This window comes from Etheostoma spectabile, unplaced genomic scaffold (assembly GCF_008692095.1).
Source record: "Etheostoma spectabile isolate EspeVRDwgs_2016 unplaced genomic scaffold, UIUC_Espe_1.0 scaffold00018914, whole genome shotgun sequence".
In the NCBI taxonomy this organism is placed as follows: domain Eukaryota; kingdom Metazoa; phylum Chordata; class Actinopteri; order Perciformes; family Percidae; genus Etheostoma; species Etheostoma spectabile.
This window is the reverse complement of record NW_022604564.1, coordinates 5,183-25,746: the sequence shown is the minus strand read 5'-3', so window position 1 is coordinate 25,746 and position 20,564 is coordinate 5,183. Positions and strand designations below refer to the sequence as shown.

Sequence of the window (20,564 nt, the reverse complement as noted above, 5' to 3'; positions counted from 1 at the left end):
GTTATTGAAGATGAAAGCATAGCCAAGTCTTTCCAAATCCTGTTGACACATACGTCCTTTAACCCTTGATATTTTCTTAAGGTGATAATACGCTGACTTTGTAATTGTCTTAATGTGGCTGTTAAAATTTAAGTCAACGACTTCACCAAGATTTCTGGCTTTGCAATCTCTGCAAAAAAATTAACTTTTGGAAATTGATCTTAATGCCTTAATTTAATAAAAAGGATAAAGAAAAAGACAATGTTTAAGGACACCAGATGTCTTGTCTAGCGATGGTGGTATAGTGGTGAGCATAGCTGCCTTCCAAGCAGCTGACCTGGGTTCGATTCCCAGCCATCGCAGTAGTTTTCATTGTGTGGTTACTTGCTTTATTTGTCAAGAAGTAACCAGAAAGGTTACTTGCCCAACCCGATTTGATCAAATATTAGACATTTGTGCAAACAGGTATAAGTATTGTTTTCAGGTTGTTGTGGCCGAGTGGTTAAGGCGATGGACTAGAAATTCATTGGGGTCTCCCCACGCAGGTTCGAATCCTGCCAATGATGAAAGGTTTTCTTCTAGAATAATGGCAAACCAATGACACATCACAGTAACCCTAATTTCACTTGTGCCTTCATGGACATTGTTGTGTTACTTCATAGGTACTGGAAGCCAACTTTCTCCACCATTTCTTATCTGTCTGTGTTTCAAGATTTGCAGTCAGCGTTGTATTGTCCAGCAGAAAGGGAACAGGTGTGGGAACTTTTTGACTATGATTTATATCGTAGCAGTGCAATCATTTTGCCCAGGTTTAATTTCCAGCTACCGTAGTTGCATTTACAGGTTTTAAAGCCATCAACAACACATTTCAATTTCCTTGCGAGAGTCATCCCAAAAGGATTAATAAAGATTAGTCTGAGTCGATCTCAGAAAAAAGTCAAAAGAATTCCAAATCTTCAGGGATGTAGCTCAGTGGTAGAGCTCATGCTTTTCATGTAGAGACTGGCATCTCCAGCAGGTATTATGGTAGAGCTGCAACAGATATTACCTCCTGTGGTAATCTGACTGGTAGACAGCACAACTTTAAATTTACTTTAAATTTATTTACATATTTTACAGTATTTTTTATATTTATTACCTAGTTAGTATATTTTTATTACACTTGTTTTTGGGTGTTACAGCAGGAATAAAAGTGTATGAGCACTGTATTCTTTATCATGGAATAATTTAACATTCTTAAGTTTGACTCATTTCTTCAGCAGTTGCACATCATTTTCATTGTTACACTTGCAACACTTGCCTTGTTACATCTGACTGGAAATATAATGCTGATACAAAACACAGGAATTGCAGAGGATGTTTTTTCTTCGACTTCTGCCCAGCACAGCTTCCGCTGCGCCACTCTGCTCTGCTAGCATCAATTAGGGGCTGGAAATGTGTGATCGACATTTTGAGGGGAGGTTTGGGAATCTATGGCAACCAAGGTTCCAACATTTTACGGCTTGTAAAGTTACACATTTGGTAGACCTTGCAACTTGTCATAGACGGCTATCTTTATGAAGAATTCCACTCGGACTCGTAGTGCACCTTGTAGGACTCAGCTTATTACTCAGCTTGTAACTGTACAACCGCCGGATGTCTCGCGCATGCTCAACAATGTACCTCTGCTACGGAAGCCTAACTGTGACATATCACTACATCTCCCCCCTCCCAGCAGCGAAACCGCTTGCTTAACCTTACATGCGTACTTTACAGAAATACTCAACATTTAGAAAATAGCATCTCCGAACACTAGGACGTTGGAGTAGACAGTCCTCAGTCCGCAGCAACATAGGGATTATTCTGCCCTAAACAGTTGCTGTTCCTATCAATCCTACAAAACAAACTTTCAGTACAAGCCTTTAGTTAGAAGTAAACTTGTTGATAATACTAACATCTATAACGTGTGAATCTTTACTCTTACAGAGTTCCAATGCACTTTCAAATTCCAATTTACTCCTTATCTCTCCTCCTGGGTATATACTTCTTTTTGTTCCTGAACTCTATATACTTCACATCTAAACACTTGAACTAAACACATGAAGTAGAAGACATTGAGTCACTAAGTGTCTCTATATCTCAGAGGAATTCTGACTATTCTTCCCCTGGATATAACCTGTGAACCTTCGAGTGTAGTAGGACGCTCCACCTCCGGGTGCAGCAGCCTCTGAACAGGGCTTCTGGTTGTGGAGTCGGAACTGTCCTCAGGTGGAAAGCTACTGGTTGGTTCCACTGGGGAATCAGGTGACTGTAGCTGATCTGGTCGATCGGTGAGCTGTGGCACAGCTTGCAGGTGTCTCCGATTCCGTCGTAGCACAGCACCATTTTCTGTTTCCACCATGTAAGACCGTGGCTCCTTGCATTTGGCAATAATCTTAGCTGGGGTTTTCCAACCTTTGTCACCATCCAGTTTTATCCTGACATTCTGTCCTGGTTGTAGAGTGGGAAGTGGTTGTGCAGAATAATGGCGATCATGGAAGAACCGATAAGCTGACTTTGTCTGATCGTCCTTTTGCTGTACCAACTCCTTGTCCACCGGAGTAGCTCGCAGTTTGCTCTCCAGCATCGGAAGTGTAGTTCTAATCTCTCTCCCAATCATAAGTAGTGCAGGGCTCATACCTGTAGCGGTACTAGGGGTTGCTCTGTAGCACATCAGGGCCAAATGGGGGTCAGGCTGCTTCAAGATATTCTTCGCAGTCTGAACCGCTCGTTCAGCCGCACCATTCGCCTGAGGGTAATGTGGGCTAGAGGTCGTGTGCACGAAACCATATTCTCTGGTAAAATCTTGGAACTCAGTAGATGTGAACTGAGTGGCATTATCACTGACCAGTTCCAGTGGGATTCCCCACCTCACAAACATGCCCTTGAGTCGACTAATGACATCACGACTAGATATAGAAGTCAGTCGAGCTATTTCAATGTCTCTGGAGTAATAGTCGGTTACGATGAGATAATTCCACCTCTCAAACTCGCATAGGTCAGCAGCGATGCGCTGCCAGGGGCCCTCTGGTAGGGTAGAAGTCAGGAAAGGTTCATGCCTCTGGGTTGGTTTATTTTCAATGCAGAATTTGCATAACGACACCGTCTGTTTAATCTCAGCACTGATGCTCGGCCACCACACAGCCATCTTGGCGCGTGCCCGGCACCGTGTTAGTCCTTGGTGTCCTTTATGTAGATCTGACAGCACTTCAGCCCTCTGCGCAGTAGGAATGACCAGCCGGTCCTGATATAACACTAATCCATCCGTTTCTGAGAGATGAGCTCTTACAGAATAATAACGATGGAGAGAAGGGTTCATCATTGTTTTGTGCGGCCATCCATTCTTGATAAAACTTGTAACCTGCTGCAATTCATAATCATGCTGAGTGGCCAGACGGATCTTAGAGAGTCTTTGGGATGAGACAGGTGCATTTGCTACAACTGACGAAACATGAGCTTGTATAACCTGATCTGTGGTCTCATCACTCACGTGTTTCTGCGGCCTCCTGGATAGAGTGTCGGCCACCACCAACTGCTTGCCTGGGACGTGTACTGCTTCCACGTTGAACCTTAAAAGGCGCATCAGCAGTCTCTGGCACCTTGGAGGGGTTTTGTCCAGGTCGTAAGTATTTATTAGTGGCACAAGTGGTTTGTGGTCTGTTTGCAGAAGGAAACTGTCCATTCCCTGAACGTAGCGTGCAAACCGCTCACACGCCCACACTCCTGCCAAGCACTCCTTCTCGATTTGAGAGTATCTTCTCTCGGCATCCGACAGTGTGCGGGAGCAGAATGCCACTGGCTTTAAGCCGTCCTCATGTTCTTGTAGTAGAGCTGCCCCTAAGCCGTAGCTACTTGCATCGGCGCTGATGACAGTTTTCCGATTTGCATCATAATATGCAAGAGCTGGGGCTGACACTAACTTTAACGATGAACGCCTGTTCTTGGGTGTTGTTCCATACCCACTTGTTCTCACTTCTCAACAGGCTGGTGATTGGGTGTAACTTGGTGGAGAGGCCTGGCAAGAATTTCCCCACGTAATTAATCAGACCCAGAACCTGCCGGAGCTCCTCCACATTTGTGGGACTCTGCATCTTGGTGATGGCTTCTACCTTAGTCGGATCTGGTTTGATGCCCTCGGCACTGATGATGTGACCGAAGTATCGAGTTTCTGATTTGCTGAAATGACACTTTGCTTTGTTCAGCTTCAAGCCACTGTTCTTAACAGTCTTCAGAACTGCATTCAGGTGGTTGTCATGTTTCTCCTTGGTCTGTCCATAAACGAGAATGTCATCCATGACAACGACAACCCCTTCATGGTCCTTTAGCAGTGTGGATAACTGTCTCTGAAAAATTTCTGGAGCTGACGTGATTCCAAACGGCAGTCGTCTGAAGCAGAATCTACCGATGGGGGTTATAAATGTTGTCAGTCTTCTACTCTTAGCATCCAGAGGAATCTGCCAAAATCCACATGAGGCATCAAGGGTGGAAAACACCTTAGCCCCCGCCAGCTTTGGAGCAATGTCTTCCAAAGTTGGTAAGATGTAGCGCTCCCGTTTTACTGCTTTGTTTAGGCGTTTCAGATCCACACATATTCTTACTTGATCTCTGTTTTTCTTTTCAACAGGAACCATCGGGGCGCACCAATCAGTGGGCTCAGTAACCTCTTCTATGATGCCCAAGTCTAGCATACGCTTCAGTTCTGTTTCAACCTTCGAAAGAAGAGAAATGGGACACGGCGTGGCGCTGTCAGGCTGTAGGGCTCTGCATCTGCTTTCAGTTCTATTTTAACAGGGTCGCATTTAAGCAGGCCAATTTCCCCAAAGACGTCCCTTAGGAGGTCTGTGTTTATATTGTTGAGCCTTCTGACCAAACCCATCCTCCTGGCAACACTACCTCCCAACAGGTTGTGAGCATAGGGTCCCTTTATGACAGTAACCCAGAACCGGTATTTCTGTCCCTTAAACTGACTTGTGGCCAGAAACTTGCCCACACAGTGGACTTCGCCTCCAGGGCTGGTGACCGGTGGCATTTTACCTGCTGTGACCAATTTTGGGCTCTTTAGCAGTCCGTTAAATGTAGCATGAGACACAACTGTAATGTGAAGCTACTGTCACCTCTTTCAGCATTTTAGTTTTGCAGACTACTTCGAAATGTCCAGTTTTATTGCATTTCCGGCACCTCTTGTTCTTCGCTGGGCATGGCTGCATTTTCCCATGTTGTCTATTACACCGAGAGCATGTAAGGAGATATTTGGACTCACCGTGCTCCGGTTTTCTCCGCCATTGTGCATCATTGTTGCTCTTTTTAGAGTCAAAATGCCGTCTTCCTTGACTCATTCCGTCCACAGCATGTTCCACACGCAAACTTGCACTCTGCTGTTTGATTTGCTCACTTTGGCGTGCTATCTGAATAGCTCGTTCAAGCGTGAGGTCTGCCTCCAGCTGTAATTTCTGGGAAACATCTCGATCCAATATGCCTATCACGATCCTGTCTCTGATTTGTTCATCTTTAGTGCTTCCGAACTCACAGTATTGTGCTAGCTCATATAAGCTTCTAACGAATGCTTCGACTGGCTCTCCGGCTTTCTGTACTCTCTTATGAAAGCAAGCTCTGTCGTGGATAATGTTCCTTTTAGGCACAAAATGGTCGCTAAATTTCGCCATTACCGTCATGTAATCCAGCTCGGGATGAGTCTCTACAGTTTCTTCGTCTGCCGCTTCTTCGACGTTTTCCCTCTCGTACACAAAAGAGTCATAAATAGCCTCTGCCTCTCTCCCCAGGGCATAAAGAAGCGTGTTAACTTGTACTTCTCCGCTCTCTCGGTCCAGCTTGGATGCTACTCTGAAGCGGTCGAAGCGACGGCGCCATAAAGGCCAGTCCGCCGGGCGGGAGAAGTCGAAGGGTTCCGGTGGTCCGAACTTTGCCATATCTCATTCAGTAGGCGTCCTGGATCCCACTTCTGACACCATGTCATAGACGGCTATCTTTATGAAGAATTCCACTCGGACTCGTAGTGCACCTTGTAGGACTCAGCTTTATTACTCAGCTTGTAACTGTACAACCGCCGGATGTCTCGCGCATGCTCAACAATGTACCTCTGCTACGGAAGCCTAACTGTGACATATCACTACACAACTATCTTTTATTTGAGCTCCCTGATTACTCACACATTGATCATTCACATGTAAGACTTGTGATTGGCTGGTGTTTTAAAAAAAGGCATTGTGAGTACAGATATAAACATCAGTAAGGAGTCAACCAAGTTGCCTCTTATCATTTTAGTTTGGACACCCAGTGAGGCTTACAATGTAAAGAGAGGAGCCTGGTCGGGCTAGAACTCTCCTCTGCTGGATCGGGCTGTACTGCACCGCCTAATGAAAATATACACCCTTGACATATGAATAGTCCTAATATTAATATATAGGCTTATATTGCAATCTCGTCAACCTACATGTAGGTGTACCTATATTTAAATAAACACACAGTAGCAAAGCTTATGCAGCGTTTTTTAATTTTACCTGTGTTTTTTTCTGTGAGGGACAACTCTGTCCGGCTTATTTATGTAGCATGGAAGCTAGCGTTAGCTAACTAGCAGCCAGCCTGCTTCCAAACAAATACTTTTTAATTATCTCAACACTTTTAACAGTCAAACTGAAACACTGGCGGTGAGCTCCAGGTCCTGCAGCTGCAGACGGACATGGATAGCTTCAGACCCGCTCACCACTAGTGTTGGTGGATTAGCAAGCTAGCGTTAGAAAACTAACCCCGCTTATAAATAAATACCTTTTAATTATCTCAACACTTTTAACAGTCAAACTCAAACAATGGGGTGAGCTCCAGGTCTTGCAGCCACGGACGGACCACCATCAGTGGGTATAATGCGTGCCTTTTAAATTACTTTTTTTTTTTTGTTAGCGGGCTGGTTGGTTAGTTCGCTAACGCTAGCTTGCTATTCCACCAACACTGGCGGTGGGCTCCCGGGGGGTTGCGCCGCTGCTACCGGGTCTGGAGCTTTCCGTGTCCCGCTGGAGATCAGATCACGTCAAGGTCGGCAGCGGAGCGTTCTAGCGATGTTTCCCCGCTGGCCTAGCCCCACTGACGGCGGACAGTCTGCGTCTGCAGGACCTGGAGCTCAGCGCCAGTGTTGCTGTTTAACTGTTAAAAGTTTTTATCCTCAGGTAATCAGGTTGTTGAATGATAGCGCAGCAGGAAGGAGGGCTGGGGTCTGTGTTTAGTCACTTAGCCACTGTTTATTTTGGTGGTTAAATGGTTTATGTTTTTAACCTATATTATTGTTATTGATTGTTACTGTTGACTGGTGCTGAGAGAGTGCAATAGGGCATACTGTATTTCATTGCTGTGGTACTTGTACTAAAGTGCATATGACAATAAATTTTGAACTTGAACTTGAAAAAGTGTTGAGCTAATTAAAAGGTATTTAAGGTATTTAGAAGCGGGCTGCTAGTAAGCTTATGCTAGCTTTCATGCTACATAAATAAGCCGGACAGAGTTGTCCCTCATCTGAGGATAGAAACCCTGCTGCCCCCTCCCCCCCATCCTGTTGGCTCAGAGCTCCACAGACTAAGTCCACAGGTACAACTTAGTTTTGCACCAAATGTATCGCAAGAAGTGTTGCAAAAGTCGAGGGTGCAGACTCGCCGCTGTGGAAAAGTGACTGAAGTGAAAAAAAAATGAAATAAAGTACAACTACAGAATTTTTTTCTACAAGCTCTGAAATCATATTTTCTAAGTGCTCACATCACATATACGCGATCTCACATTTGCACCATATTTACCTTCATATTCTTTGTTGAACTTATTGCTTTACAAACACCAAAGCAAGTAAGCGCTGTGACTAACGTTACTCTTCTGAAGTGGTTTTGGAGAGGGAAGAAATACGCTGGTTGACTAGCATGACACCATTGTATTCATATAATAATATATATAATAATAATCAATCCAGGCTAACGTGAATGAGAGTGACTGCATGTTGCTTCCTCTAATTTAAGGTTGTGGTTGACTAGCGGGGTCAGCTCAATAGTTTGACAAATTGATCAGACCTGCACGTCATGCGCACTAGAAACAAACCGTGTATCCAAGAACAGTTCAGTCAGTGGAAATGACGTTCGATCAGACACAGCCATCTATAGTAGATTAGTGTTACGTTTCCAGCTCCGAACCAAAACGTTAGTTGGAACAGACGGACCGCTTGTTTCTTTAGGATAACTATATTAGCTTTAGACCGGCTGGTAGCAGCTTTGTGCTTGGTTCTTTAGGCTAACTATATTAGCTTTAGCCTGGCTGGTAGCAGCTTTCTGCTTGTTTCTTGAAGCTAACTATATTAGCTTTAGACCGGCTGGTAGCAGCTTTCTGCTGGTTTCTTTAAGCTAACTATATTAGCTTTAGCCTGGCTAGTAGCAGCTTTCTGCTTGTTTTTTGGGGCTAACTGTATTAGCTTTAGCCTGGCTGGTAGCAGCTTTCTGCTTGTTTCTTTGGGCTAACTGTATTAGCTTTAGCCTGTTTGGTAGCAACTTTCTGCTTTTTTCTTTGGGCTAACTGTATTAGCTTGAGCCTGGCTGGTAGCAACTTTCTGCTTGTTTCTTTGGGCTAACTATATTAGCTTTAGCCTGGCTGGTAGCAGCTTTCTACTGGTTTCTTTAAGCTAACTATATTAGCTTTAGCTTGGCTGATAGCAGCTTTCTGCGGTGGGAAATGGCGACGTTGTGATTATGTTGCATTAATCAGGGGATTTAGTTTGTATTTGTAGAGAACATAAAACACTGACTACTGTACCCAGATAGCAGACAGATTTGGACCTAATCTGGGCCACTTTTGGCACTTACGGCACTTACGGCACTGGCAAGTGTTGTGTGGGCCAAATGTGGCCCAAATTACATGACCTAACTTGTGTTATGGCAACTATTGTGTGGGCCAAAAAGTGTGGGCAATCAGGCCAATACATTTTGAGAGATATTGTCTTTGTGCAAATCAAGTTTTGTAAGAACAGACAGAAACTCAGGCACTGCACTGCTCTGTAAAATTGAAACCACTTCCAAACATGTGCTTCCTTAGTGTCATTTCCACAAATTCCTGTTATTTTTCTCTGTAGTGTGCTCCGAAAGAAGGTGCAACATAACACCTACCCCACTGTCAAGAATGAGAGAGGATGTTGATTGTGAGTAGACATACAGAATTGATTGTATCTTTCTCTTACGTTCCTTACTTCTGGCAGCTTACTCCTCTTTCTGTTACTAGCTCTCAGTGGAGGAAACACCACACCATCCCAGACCAGAACTGACCATTCTGGCATATGTGAGTATATGTTGCATTCAGTTGAAGTTGACAATATGAACATTCAAAAGCTATTTGCATCAAAAACACTAAGTTGACAATTAAAATGTATGTGAAGAGCCTTCTACAGCTTTACCTGGAACCTACCTGAAAGTTATGTTTTCAGGTAAAACCCTGCAGAGTAAATTTTGTTTACCATTCACATGTGAAAGACTGAATTAACGGATTAACTGTTTGTGTCTAAACTTAGTTACTACTTCAGATATATACTTTATTACAGTAGATGCGACTTGAAGAAATTAACAACTCAATTTGAGATTTTGTTTGGTCCCTTTCACTTATAGCCAGAAATGTTTAGGATAGAAATGAAGAAATCATCTCAGAAATGCCTAGTCATCTTTACAAAATCTATCTCCAAATATTTGCAAAAAATAATAATACTTATTCTTACATTTCCCCTGTAAAAAGCATACCTGAAGTAGTTTTGGTGTCATATGACAATCAAACAATGTCAGAGAACAATATATCACAAATAAAAGACCTGAAAAAACTGGGTTCTACTTGTCAATTCAGACTAATAAATTAAATCAAAGTTTCTACTGAACAACATGTATGCTGTCTTGAATAGCTGGTGGCGTTTGAACGCATGGTTCAAAATGAAGTAGACTTGCATGGATAAATCTCCAAGACGAATTTGTTCTTAAAAATAAAATATGCATTTATTCATGTTTTCATTGTAGTTGTCTACAGACAGAAACGAGCCTTTGCCTTTTGAAAGTATTGTACATTTTGAAATGTGAACTTTGATGTATTGGTCTCTTGTTTGCAGTGATTAATAGAAGAACCACAGCTACACCAACTCGTGCCCAAAATGCAGACTTCAGTGAATGTGAGAGAAACTACCCTTGCACTAAATTTTGTGAGCGTAGTGTTTGCTATTAGTCTTTACAGCATCCAATGAAAATGAGCCTTTGCAGAGTTGGACTAATACAATTACAACGCCATGTTTTTTTAGAAATAACTTTCCATTAAAGGAAAGTAAAAAATATATTTGTGTATGCTGTCAATTATAATTCTTAAAAAAGAAAGAAAATTGGAATCAGTAGGTCAGACCTTTAAAAAATTATAAGCCAGGAAAAATGCAATCGATGAATCTTCTATTAAAAGACTTAGGAGTTGTATTTTTCCACATCATTATTCCACAAGTGAAATGAAATTGGCAGGCTAGAAACATAAAGTTATAGTTTTTTTAATGCATATACTTTAACTAAATAGACTGTATCTTCTGATCACTGTTTTAGCTGTGATACGAACTATCCTGACCAATCAAGAAGTCATCAAAAATCAGATGGGCATTTTGGTGAAGCTAGTTCATCAGTTAAAGGGTACTGCAGAAGAGAGCCCATCTCTACCACTGGAAACACTTCCGGTTGCAACCCTTCAAGAGCTTCTGGTTTTGGAGGGACAGCTGCTTGATCAAGAATTCAAGAAAACTCTGGTAATGTATATTGGTACAATACCATTATAAGAGATTATGTATAAGGTAATTCAATCCAATACGATTATCTCTCTCACAAAGAACCATAAATGGCAGCAGACATGTTTTTTTTAACTATCCTTCATTGGAAAAATCTCTTTACTAGAATCCCCATTAGCACTGGCTTCTCTGACTGTGGTTCCATTCAACTGTACATTATAAAACACTGACTATTAAATACACTAAATTAAAATTAACTGCAGATTAACAGTGCTCAGTGTTTCCCACAGAATAACAGTATTACTGTGGTGAGGGGTTATTTGTACAATTAGAAAAACAAAATAGGCAACAAAGTGGCTCAATCTAAAATGACTATGATACGATATCAAGAATCAATGGGTTTTTTTATGCACTGAAATGTGGTCAGATGTTTGGTTTGGATGCTTCCACTCCAGGTGGAACATATTTTGTCTCTGACAGAGTTTGATTCTACTTGAACGTCTATCTCCTCTGTCATCTAAGTCAAGCTACATGTGACACTTAATGCTTGCTGTCTTTTCCCCTTGTTTAACAGACGATTACCTTGGCACAAAGAGGAGGTACAGCCGTTAAGGACACTGTTTGGAGAATGATGGGATACCTCTTGACCAATGAACTTGCCAGACAGATGAATTGGAAAGGAGCCAATGGCAAGGCAGCCTTCAAGAACCTTTTTCTAAGAGGGATAATCAATGGTGAGTCGCAGTGGTGTAGGTGTTGTTGCCACAGCTTTCACTGACATTTGTGCATTTGTTGGAATTTGCTGCTTACCTCACCCACAAACATGCATACACCTACACCTTTGGCCCTGTTTCAGAAAGCAAGTTCTTAACTCTGAGCCCGCATTGTTATCCTCTAGATTTCAGAACGTGACGTGTGTAAGGGAAAGTGGGGAAGTTTGTCAGAAGTGACGTAATTCAGCTGCATCACTTTACAGCAGGGGTATTCAATTAGAATACAAAGGTCCAGTTAGAGAAAATTTCCCAAAAGGTCCGGAACATCAAAACAACTAACTTGCGCTATCATTCAGTACCCTAACGTATAGTTGTATCAACATATGTTTTTAGTCAACAACTGACAATATTTCAACCATATTCAGTTTTTACATCAAACTGGAGGGATAACAATTAAAAACTACTCTAATAATAAAGCTTTCTCAGACTGTTGTTGGATATAGGTTATCCTGGCCATAAAATGTGTACAAAAACATAAATATTGCTCAACATTTAGCATGACTTTATTATATAAATTGGCCTTCTATTAACTCCCCAGACCCAATCCAGTGTCCCTATGTCATGTACATTTGCACTCACTAAATAAATACTTTACTCTTACTTTACTTTGCTCAATCCTGTAATTTAGTTTGCCTGAGACCAGCACCAGAGTAATCCTAAAAGTCAGAGTATTATTTTTCAGAGCCCTATTGCAAGCCTGTGTTTTTTTTCAGCTCACACATTCTCACCTTATCAACCCTAACCACTTTGCATGCCTGTCCTGTACGTTGACTGGTAAATGCATATGACATATCTGAGCTTGACAGTGGCATCATGTATATTGTATGTATGTTATATTGACTTTCAGTGTCACATTGCTTTAAAATTACGTACTAGAATCACTGACTATATATACAATATTACTAATGTCTTGTTTCAACTGATGTCAAAAGTTATAAATTCTTGTCTTACTGATAATATTTTACTATAACTTACACAACCAACTATCTCATTTTAGAGGCTGTACGAAGAAACCGACTTACAGCAACATCAACAGATCAAGAAACTGAACTGTGGATTAAAAGGTGGCTCCATCTTGCTGGAGACAGAGATGGAGGACGCCGTGCTAGGCAGCGAACTGTTAACTGATGTAACTGAGACAGTCTACTTGTTAGGAACAATGCTATAGTTCAGCATACTTTCAGCTACATACTTTAATTGTTGTGACAAATTTAAAGTTTAATTTGTTTTGTTAACTTTGTTCAATGTGGCTTAGTTTTATTCTGTTTTCAGCCATTATAATGGGTGTTTTTTTGCGCGAGTTAGAGTGGATGACATTGTCGTGAAGAAACCTTCAGAAAATCTAACATTTTCTATTTAGCTCACTGTCCTTTAATTTTAATAAATGGAAATGAATAACAAAAGCAGTCATTGTTTGTTACTAGAACTGCTCTATTACAAGGTGGATTGAGGATCAGGAAGAGGTTTTGAATGTTGTGAGATGGTAATGCAAAATTGTTTTTGGTCCTTATCTGATTGTGGACCTGTGGTAACTTGTCCTGGTCCATACATAATTGATGTCTATTTTCTAGGTTCTGAGCTGACACCCAGCATGATTCCCCTGGCACACGGCTGGTACATAACTGACATACGGCTCATAAGTTAAGGGTGTGATTAATTCCTCTGGCCCATACCTGGCCCGCAACATAGGTGACGGGATGGCATGGCCCTGATCTGGCACACATCTGGCCCTTTAGAGGCCTGACATCTGGCACATTTAAGGGGAAGCCTGGCACACATCTGGCCCATTATATGGCTGACATCTGGCACATTTAAGGGGAAGCTGTGATTAAGTATTTTGGCCCATACCTGACCCACATCTGGCCGGCAACATAGGTGAGAGTATGGTATGGCTCTGATCTGGCACACATCTGGCCCATTAGATGCCTGACATCTGGCACATTTAAGGGGACGCTGTGATTAATTCCTTTGGCCCATACCTGGCCGGCAACATAGGTGAGAGTATGGTATGGCTCTGATCTGGCACACATCTGGCCCATTAGATGCCTGACATCTGGCACATTTAAGGGGACGCTGTGATTAATTCCTTTGGCCCATACCTGGCCCGCATCTGGCCGGCAACATAGGTGAGAGTATGGTATGGCTCTGATCTGGCACATTGAAGGTGAAGTGATTAATTCCTTTGGCCCATGTAAGGTGAACACTATGGTACATTTATTTGGCCCAGATTTGGTCCACATCACACCTGACATCTGGCCCACATAGGGTGAACCTGTGGCTGAGGTTAGGCAGCCACACTCACCCTGAGTCAACGCCGTAAGTCAAGGCCAAATGTGGGCCATAACAGAATTTCAGATGTGGCCCATATAAGGTGGATTTGTGGCTGAGTTAAGGCAGCCACACTCACCCTGAGTCAACGCCGTCAGTCAAGGCCAAATGTGGCCCATAAAAAAGATGCAAATATGGGCCAAATTTGGGCTGAATATTTATTGCTATCTGGGTACAAACCGTCTGACAATACTTTTCATTGATTCCAAAAAATCCCAGCATGCTCACGGTTGGAAACAATGGACAGAGGGACCAGAATGAGTGTTACGGAGCTGTGTGAGATTGATGACCTGGCCACTGGTTTGGTGTTGGACCCCATGCTGGGTTTCAGCACCCATAAAATTAACATTGCTCCCTTACCTGAGACCCACTGTTGGGGGTTTCTAAAAGAAACCCTGCTCAGCTTTTAGCAATCACAGGATTTCAAGACAACATTCAATACACTGACCTCTGGTGCCTATTTTAAATCTATTGGAAGCCATCATCAGCATCTCCTGAGGGAACACATCTATCGCTACTGCAGTGCTTTCCTGTTGGACAGTGGTGTTGCGATAGAGTCCACTGATAGATACTCTTGTGAGACCAATGGAGCAAGGGTAACCTCAACGAGGCACTGGTTTGCAGGACAGCGTGTCAAAGTCCTGCTGGGCTGCCTAGCAGACTTTAGACCAGCCAACAGTGCTGTGCTGAACGCTGGAGTCAATGACTTTAGCGTGATGTATTCCTTACGCAAAAAGTGCGATCAGCTCTGGCTTGGTCCTGCAAGTTACATTAACCATGACTGCAATCCAAATGCAAAGTTAGTTGCTTGCAAGTCCTGTGCATATGTTGACGTGATTAGGCCCATTTCACCTGGTGAGGAGATCACATTTTATTATGGTCCAAACTTTTTGGGGGAAGGAAAGGAAATCTGTGAATGCTAAACCTGTGAGAAGAATGGAGACGGTTACTTCAAACAGGATCCTGTAAAGAGCACTACCACAGCCAACACAGAACCTGTGTCTCAGCCTCCCAAAATGAAAAAGACTGGTAAAAGAACAGAAGCGGAAAAAGAAACATTAAGTGTGCTGGCGCATAACTTATTTTAGCCGTGCAACAGAAAAACTGTTTGATTGTTTAAATTGTTTTTCCAATTTTTGTCATTAACATTGTGAACACTTGTCTTTCTTAAACTCCTCTACATGCAACAGGTTGCAGTATTGGGAAACACCTTTCAGGCAAGATGGTAAGTTAAAATTAATAGGGAATTTACTTTGTGATAGTTTGCTGAGGAGGCAGAGTCTTAATTTTGTGTTTTATCCGCAGAACACTAAAGTATGTGGACTCTGCCATGCAAGCTTTAACAATCTGAAGCAACACCTCAAAGTGTCGCACACAATCCCGAATGAAACGGAGTTCCAACTTCTTATGAAGTATGGGACTGCCCGGTAAGATTAAGTCAAATTGTTTCTCATATTTAGACATATGTTATCGGCTTGTATTTCTAAACTGACTTATTTTTTTTTTTTCGATCGCAGAACTACAGTCAGCCTGGATTGCAGCCTGTGTGGGAAGAAAAAATTAGTGCGCCTGGACAAACACTTGCAAGAAACACACAGCATGATTTTAAATACAGTGAGTGTATTGGTTTTAATTTGCTAAAAAACACATGTGCAACATCTGTGGCAAATCTTATGTTTTATTCCTCTCAAGTTTTGTAATTTTTAGGGCCCAAGCAACGAAAGAGCCAAAGGCCCTTTGAAACTGAAGGAATTATAATTTTTTAACCCCAACGCTGCTTGCATCTTTGATATAATTTGTTTTTTAATAGGAACGAGAACCGATCGTGAAGCAGGCAAAGAGAGCAGCCATCATAAAAGAGCTTTCTGAGAAGCGGAGGTCCGGGCCTGACAAGCTCATGGTGTCGGCTTTGGACATGGGGATAACCCGTCAAGATGGTACTTTTGTTGTGTTAATATTTATTTTACTCAAATTAAACTTTAGCTTTCTACTGTGTAATTTTCTATGGTGTTTCTGTACCAACCAAAATCTTGTGACATACAGAAATTTTGAAACAGAGTTTTAATTTCCATTTTAAATCAGTTAAATTTCATTACAGAGGATGAGTTTCCTGACGTGAACCTAAACCTGGAAGAGGATTGTGTTGAGGAAGAATTTGAGGAGCAAATGAACTTTCCTTTGGACCCTGTCCTTGGGCCCCCCAACACTGACTCTTCCTCAGAGCAGACCCTCACACTTCCTTCCACACCTGTCCCTGGTCCCCCCAACACTGACTCTTCCTCTGAGCAGACCAGCACACAACCTTCCATGCCTCTCCCTGGTCCCCAAAACGCCTCTACTTCCAGAGAGCTGACGGGCAGCCAACCAACGGTGAATTGCAACAACTGCAAGCTCTTTGCTTCCGGTTGCTGCAGCTGGAGAAAACCGTGGAGTATTTGTTGGCAGGGCAGACAACCATGGCATCCCTTCAACCGCCTCTATCGGCACAAAAAGGGGAACACATTAAAAGGGGACAAGTGGTGATTCGTTATTTGGTAAGTTTTTCTTTGCTTTCCAGTTACAATTTTGGTGAGCGAGGGCACAATTACAATTTACATTTTGTTAATTATTTCCCTTTTCACCTTTAATTTCTCCTGGTTGTCCAACTAATGTTTTTTTTAACTGCAGAAAAGATACTAAAAGATTTCCAAAAATTCCGCCTTGGGTCCCGGACTGGGAGGAAAAATGCAAAAAATGCGAGACAGTCAGCAAGCCACGGGCATAGATTTTGCCTGTACATGGCTGCTGGCATGCCAGCTAATGCCATCGCTGAAGACCTGAGGTTTTTGAGCCAATTGACAAATTGCGGGCGTAAGTATTTTTCATGTCATGTTTTGTTGCCATGCTATTACCATGCACAAATACTTACAACTACAAAACAAATTGAAATTATTCTCTTATCTATTGATTCCAATTTTTGGATTTGATTTTAATCCACGGTGTTTTATAATAGGTGAGAATTGAGAAGTTGGAACATGGACTCTGGTGGAACTGGGAGTCAGATTTAATGACTTGTAACTCATTACCTCTTCCCACAGCTGGACAACATACCTTCAAAAAAAGGGATATGCACCGACAACAATTAAAAACATGCTAAACAACATGATACTGTTTTTTAAGCATGAAGAGACATCGTTTGCAAAGGAGAGCAAACTCAAAAAAAAAGATTTCCTGACACTGTAATACGAGTTAAAAAGAATTGTTGCAGATGTGCACAAGCATCTTGTCATCCACCGGCAGAAGGTGTTACGCCATAAGTCAGGTAAATGTTTTAAATTTCTTTCCTTCAAAACTGTATGTCCTATATATATTATAACCCTAACCCTGACACTATATATATATATATATATATTTATGTATTGCCATCTAAATGCATGCATGTCAAACTGTTTTCACAGACAATCAGCTGACTGTCTTTAAAGAAAAGGACTTTATGGTCATTGCCAAAACAAAAATTCCTGAACTGATGAGTAAGTAGACTTAGTAATTAACATTATATTTTTTCTTCTTTAGTAGATTTTAAGATGTACTTAACGGGACATACTGTATCTTGCCATGTTTTGTAGAAACAATATCCTACAATGGGGAACAAGTAGAGGAACATGTCAAATTCCTCGGCTACATAATGGGATACATGTCCATGTTGACCGGACACCGATCTGTGGTTCTGACAAACATGAAAAAAGAACATGTCAGGAACTCTGAGAAGTGGAGTCAAGGCAGGCGTTTCCAAGTTCTGGTGAGTATTTAATTAGGTTGGCAGATCAAAGCAATGAACATGTCATTGGTAAAATTAAAATGAGTGTCTTTGTTAACCCTCTGAGCCCTGAGATCATTTCTACAGTTCATTGGCCGTCTGGATTTATTTTATAAAAAACCTTTTAAAACATCAACCCTGTTGTCTACAGTCAAGATATGAACATCATTTTTTTCAAGACAAACTGGGTTATTACAATATTTGGGCTGCAGTGAAGTCACTTGAATATTTAAAAATGTTTTGTAGGACCTTAAAGACAAATAAATAAATTAAACAGAACATGAATCTCACAACTATGTATTGAGATCACAGACAAAGCAGTAATACCTAAGCCATTTTCCTCTTAAACCCTTTTCATATGTCTTGGGAGTCACACTGTGAAGAAATAATCATTACAACTTATACAGTTGACAAAATACATTTTTCAAAGACAGTCCAGATGCATTTGCCCTCATGACATTTAAGTATACCAATAATGTCATATTTATTGATATTACAACCATAGCAATGCTACACAAGCATTTGTGTGTCTAAAACAGTTCTCCTATATGCAAAAATGAACATAATAAACATTTTAACTCATATTAAGCACATCCTATTTACATTTCTTTAAAGGCCAAAATACATGCCAAATCTCAAACCAGTAACGCCGTTCTCCTCTGTAACACAGTAGATATCCATCTTGTCCCCTTTAACATCTTTTGATTGCATATGAGAGATGAGAGAATTGCTCACTGTTCCCACTCATACTCTTTGAGTCACGTTGTCTCCAATATATGGGCATGCTGCTTGCCTTCACTTTGGACACAGACAGAGAGGAGACACGGAGCTAGCAGCAGATATGAGCAAAAAAGTGATGAATTACGGACATCAAGTGGGCAAATCTTGGATGAAACAGTTTGGATTTAATGCTCAGCGACCCTGATAAAGGGCACAAGTTCAAGGCTGGATAGAAAATCACCTGTAGAGGCTAAAAAGACCCGGAAGAGACCTCCGTACCTATCCACAGATATGCATGAATTTTCTCCATTTTTTTATCCTAAGGTGGATGACCACAAAACAACAAATCGTTTGGTCAAGCTGCTTTCTCGGTCAAAAGTGAGGAGTTTAATTGGCTAGACTTTTTGACAAAGGGGTTGTGCTGCACACCAGGCCAGGAGTGTGAATTTGTGTTCCACACAGCAAACGGGAGGCAGATACAGAAGCCTTTAGGCTTCCTCCATGCAGCTTGGGTGGATGCCGAATGCAGGGGAACGTAACATTCACCCAGATCCGGAGCAGCGTCTCCACTCAAGTAAGAACTTATTATAAGTTTGATTCTGGCCCTTGATCAGAGTTTGGAAGTGGGGGTACTCAAATTGGGGGCTAGAATTATAATTGAGATGATGTTGATGTTTGAATTTAAGTTGAAGTAAATTTGACATAAACACAATTTAGCAACTGGGTGTTTTAGGTTTATTGGGAGTGTTGTGTAAGATTGTTGACACACAGTTGCTCAATGTACTCTTATCATATCATCATTTGTAAAAACGTCTTTGTTTGGGTTTCCAGGCCAGCAAACACCTCTCAGAAAAAGAGAGAAGACAGGTGGCAAGAGAAATGTGCCACAACCCCAGCACGGCAGAGCGCTTCTATGTTGCTCTGCCAGACAAAGTAACCTGGTACAAGACTCGCAGGCTAAGATTAAAAGCCATGGAGAGTGCATTGGATGAAGATGATGAATTGGAAACATCTTCAAGTGGTGAAGAACCAAATTATAACGACCAAACGGAGTCTGACTCCTCTCTGTCCAAGGAGGAGTTGGCAACATGGCAACAAAAAAAGCAATCTAAGTCTGAGCAGAGCTCATCATCTGGAGCAGAAAAAAACCCAGCAGTGGCTGTCGCTCCACATCCTTTCAATAGAAGGTTGTACTTTACAAGTCCAACAACAGGTTTGGAAGTCCAAGTCATGACACCCTCAAAGTGCTGTGTATCTGTCAACAAGTTAGGAGAGCCAATTGGCAGTTACTTTTTAGAAAAAATGATGAACACTTACCCTATCCTCAAGAAAGATGAGCAGGCAGCCATTGTTGAGCATGCTCCAAGGGCTGAGCCAGCACCCCTCTTCCTTACAAATGAAACAATGGATGAAACACCAGCGCCCCTCATCCTCGACGCAGAGATGGCCGACCCAGTGACAGAAGAAGCAGGGCAGCCTTAAGAGAGAGCAGCTTCAGAAGAAATGACAGGCACTGCAGTCTGGAATCAGGACTGTTAAGTTTTCCAGGTTTGAAAGAACTTTTAATGTTTTACTCAAACTTTATCGCCAGATATGGAGTTTGAATGTGGTTCAGCAGCACCGGATAAGTAAGTTTCATAAGTTACATTATTTTGTTTGTTGACCTTTCTTTTAGGTGAAATGAAATTAAAGGGCTGGTTTGAGGGCACATTTTTGTTTCGCTCACTGTTTGCTCACTGAACTGGAATGTGGTTCAGCAACACCAGATAGCAAGTTATAAATATTTTGTTTTTGTTTTGTAGACACTTTATTTAAGGTGAAAAATTAAGGCTGATTTGAAGGCACTTTTTAATGTTTTGATCACAATTTTTACTTTTTACTGTGCTTTCTTGCATGCAGCATTCTAAATACTGGGGATGGCCAAGAGGGAAATCTGCAAGTAATCAAAGGTTCATATTTCAAAGATTGTAAGATGTATCTGGCTGATTCCAGTTGGAAATGGAAGCCTGGAGATTAGTGCATCCAAAACAAGTTGCTGTAATATTTTACGTACATTTACTGGTGAATTACGAAGTTGTGAGTGCTTCCAAAGTGCTGAAAATGAAAATCTGAATTATTTCAAAGTCTCATATTTCAAACACGGTGTGAGGTATCCGGTTGATTCTAATGAGAAATGGAAGCC

At 41.7% G+C, this 20,564-nt stretch overlaps 1 non-coding gene across 1 annotated transcript; it reads left to right on the top strand.

Annotated features, from left to right (window-relative positions):
• The first annotated feature begins 269 nt into the window (after positions 1-269).
• On the top strand, positions 270-341 carry trnag-ucc (transfer RNA glycine (anticodon UCC)). The gene has a single exon. It is a non-coding gene; the product is annotated as a tRNA-Gly (tRNA).
• The last annotated feature ends 20,223 nt before the right edge of the window (positions 342-20,564 follow it).